This window comes from Bison bison, unplaced genomic scaffold (assembly GCF_000754665.1).
Source record: "Bison bison bison isolate TAMUID 2011002044 unplaced genomic scaffold, Bison_UMD1.0 scf7180017864041, whole genome shotgun sequence".
NCBI classification, from domain to species: Eukaryota; Metazoa; Chordata; class Mammalia; order Artiodactyla; family Bovidae; genus Bison; species Bison bison.
Window position 1 is genome coordinate 4,832,801 of NW_011494613.1, and position 4,241 is coordinate 4,837,041.

Consider the following 4,241-nt stretch of genomic DNA (forward strand, 5'->3'; position numbering starts at 1 on the left):
GAAAAAGGGAAAATCTCCCAAAACAATCTTTACTGGCTTTCTATTTAATTATAGACATCCCTAGACCAAGGCATTTTAGATCAATATGTAAACTTCAAGGATACTAGTTAAACATTTACCAACATGCAACTGATTATAACTGTTTGCTTTCAGTTACACCACCCTGTAAGTCCTAGCACAAAATGACTGTTCCCCCAAATATTTATGAATTGAGCATGAAACTTAAACAATTATAAAATACTGTTTTTATCATTATCATTCATATGTATTTAGATTGACTGTAAAACTATAAAATCTGACATAAATCCCCCCACAGAAAAAGTCTTTTTTAAAAGCAAATACTCCTAAGATAATTACTTCAAAATGGTATTTTTTGAAAATGTCAGAATAGCCTGGCGTACTGCAGTCTATGGGGTCACAAAAAGTAGAACACAACTGAGTGGCTGAACAACAGCAAATTAAAAAGAGGAAGAAGGAGAGGTCCCATGGTCAAATAAAGTCTGGAAATGCCAGTTATGTAAAATAGGTCTCTTAATTTGTCAAGAGTTTTCATATGTTAATATTCATTGTGAATCTTTAAGAGTGGCATTTGTGTACATTTCCCAAAGATATCTGACCTTGGACTTTTTCCAGGGACTATCTAGGGGCAAGTATTCTAAACAACCTATGACTTTGTCTTCAGTCATTAATCACTTTAATCACTAGTTAATGTGTAACAGCCAATATTTTCCTTCCCACTTTTGAACCCACAGGTTTTTCCAAACTGGAGATTCCAGTAGTAGAGTCAAAGAATACAAATTTCTTGAAATTGCATATGGTCACCAGCAGATGGTGCCTTCACCTCTACTTTTTCTTTCTGATTTAATCTGTTTTTTGGGTTTTGTCCTGTGGGATCTCAGTTCTCTGCCCAGGGATTGAACCCGGGTCACAACAGTAAAAGCACCAAATCCTAACCACTAGACTAGGGAATAAATGAAGCACCTGTAGTTTTTTCTAACATGGATTGTCTTCTGTTTGTTCAGATGGTGACATTATAAGACACCACGCAACTATTTTTGGAGTACTCACTGGAAAAAGTAATACTAAGCATCAGCAGAGTGTCCATATATATATTGCATATGTGATGCCATAGTCCATATAGTGTTGTAGTCTGCTCATACAACTACAACTGTTGTTTAGTTGTTAAGTCATGTCCAACTCTTTGCAACCCCATGGACTGCAGCATGCCAGGTTTCCCTGTCCTTCATTATCTCCTGGAGTTTGCTCAAACTCATGTCCATTGAGTCTATGATGCCATCCTCTATCTCCCCCTTCTCCTCCTGCCCTCAATCTTTCCAAGCATCAGTTTCTTTTCCAGTGAGTCAGCTTTTCACATCTGGTGGCCAAAGTATTGGAGCTTTGGCTTCAGCATCAGCCCTTCCAATGAATATTCAGGGTTGATTTCCTTTAGGATTGAGTGGCTTGGTCTCCTTGCTGTCCAAGGGACTCTCAAGAGTCTTCTACAGCACCACAGTTCAAAAGCATCAATTCTCTGGCATTCAGCCTTCTTTCTGGTCCAACTCTCGCATCCATACATGACTACTGGAAAAACCATAGCTTTAACTCTACAGACCTTTATCAGCAAAGTGATTTTAAAAAATCTGAAAAATAGTCTTGGAATGTTATATTTATTTCATAAAATAGTTTTCCATTATAGTGTTATCTAGTTTTAAATCACCTTGAATGATGAATCCTTTTCAATTTCAGAAGTTTGTTTTGCCTATTCTTATTGCAGTATACACATGGTGATAAATTTTCATTCATGTTTGACCTTAATGAAAATGTAGATCTATTTTATGAGTTCCAAAAATGGGCAGAAGACCTAAATAATCAACATGACAATTTATTAGAGAAATTCAAATCAAAGCGACAATGAGGTACCACTTCGCACCAGTCAGAATGGCCATCATCAAAAAGTCTACAAACAACAAATGCTGGAAAGGGTATGGAGAAAAGAGAGCCCTTCTACACTGTTGATGGGAATGTAGCCACTGTGATGCAGCCACTGTGGAAAACAACATGAAGAGTCCTCAGAAAATTAAAAATAGAGTTACCATATGATCCAGCAATCCCTCTCCTGGGGACAGATCCAGACAAAATTCTAATTGAAAAACATACATGCAGCCCTATGTTCATAACAGCACTATTCACAATAGCCAAGACATGGAAACAACCTAAACGTCCATTGACAGATGAATGGATAAAGAAGATGTGGCACGTATATACAATGGAATACTACTCAGTGATTTTAAAAATGCCATTTGTAGCAACATGGATGCAGGTAGAGATTATGATACTAAGTGATGTAAGTCAGAAAGAGAAGGACAAATAACAAGATACCACTTACATATGGAATCTAAAATATAACACAAATGAACCTACCTATGAAACAGAAACAGAACCATAACATAGAGAACAGACTGGTGATTATCAAGGGGGAGGGATGGAGTGGGAGGATGGGGCTAGCAAATACAGGCTTTTATGCATAGAATGAATAAACAACAAACTCCTACTGCATAGCACAGAGAATTATATTCAATATGCTATGATAAACCATAATGGAAAAGAATATTAAAAAAGAATGCATAAATATATACATATATTTATAACCAAATCACTTTGCTGTACAGCAGCAACAAACACAGCAATGTAATTCAACTCTACTTCAATAAAAAAATTGATAAATTTGTAAAAAAAATTATACACGAGAGTTATAGAATTCTAAACTCAAACAGATCTGAGTGATCAGTTAGTCTAATCCCTGTACATAACAAATGAATGTGAGGATAATAGAGTTTAAGTAGCATATCCAAGGTCAGGGTGTTTATGTCCATTTAAAACCTAGAGCACTTGGTATTAGTTTCATGCCTGTCATATCCTCCTTAAATGTTGGCAAGACTTGTCATTAAAATTTCTAGCTTTTGTTCAAACAGCAATTGTTTCTACTCCACAGAGTGCCCCACCAGTATTATACTTCAATATCATTTCATTCTGCCACTCTGACCAAATACATAATTATTACTAAGAGTACATGTAATCAAACAAAACATATGAAACAGTATGCTCTGCTCTTCATTCAGTTATAGCTAAAGAAACAGAACATGGTTACTTTTAAATTTTTTAAAAAATATTTTTTGAAAAATATTTTTTGAAGTTTTTTTCCTTTTCTTTTTATCTACTGTTTATTTGATTTCCAAAGAACGTAAGAATTATTAAAACCATGTAGCAAAGAAGAGAACTCCTACTTTAAAAGGAAAGAGCTAGATTTGTATTTTTACTTTAAAAGGGGAGTAAAGTATTGGGTTTGGGGTTTCTATAATTAAATTAGACCTTGCCTCAACTTTTCGGCCTCAAGTAAGCTTTGTTGGATCTGGATTCAAAAGCTTAAGAACAGCATTCTCAGAGATAAAGAGACTGACTGCTCATGCCCAAAGGGTGTGATCTAAGACTAAGTGTGACCTTGAATCTAATAGAATTGCCTCTCTCTAATCTACAGCCAGTTCCAGTTCCAGTTCAGTCACTCAGTCGTGTCCGACTCTTTGCAACCCCATGAATTGCAGCATGCCAGGCCTCCCTGTCCATCATCAACACCCAGAGTTTACTCAAACTCATGTCCATTGAGTCGGTGATGCTATCCAGCCATCTAATGCTCTGTCGTCCCCTTCTCCTCCTGCCCCCAATTCCTCCCAGCATCAGGGTCTTTTCCAATGAGTCAACTCTTCGCACCAGGTGGCCAAAGTATTGGAGTTTCAGCTTTAGCATCCGTCCTTCCAATGAACAACCAGGACTGATCTCCTTTAAAATGCACTGGCTGTATCTCCTTGCAGTCCAAGGGACTCTCAAGAGTCTTCTCCAACACCACAGTTCAAAACCATCAGTTCTTCGGCACTGAGCTTTCTTCACAGTCCAACTCTCACATCCATAAGTGACCACTGGAAAAACCATAGCCTTGACTAGACGGACTTTGTTGGCAAAGTAATGTCTCTGCTTTTGAATATGCTATCTAAGTTGGTCATAATTTCCTTCCAAGGAGTAAGCATCTTTTAATTTCATGGCTGCATTCACCATCTGCAGTGATTTTGGAGCCCAGAAAAATAAAGTCTGACACTGTTTCCACTGTTTCCCCATCTATTTCCCATGAAGTGATGGGACCAGATGCCATGAACTTCATTTTCTGAATGTTGAGCTTTAAGCCAACTTTT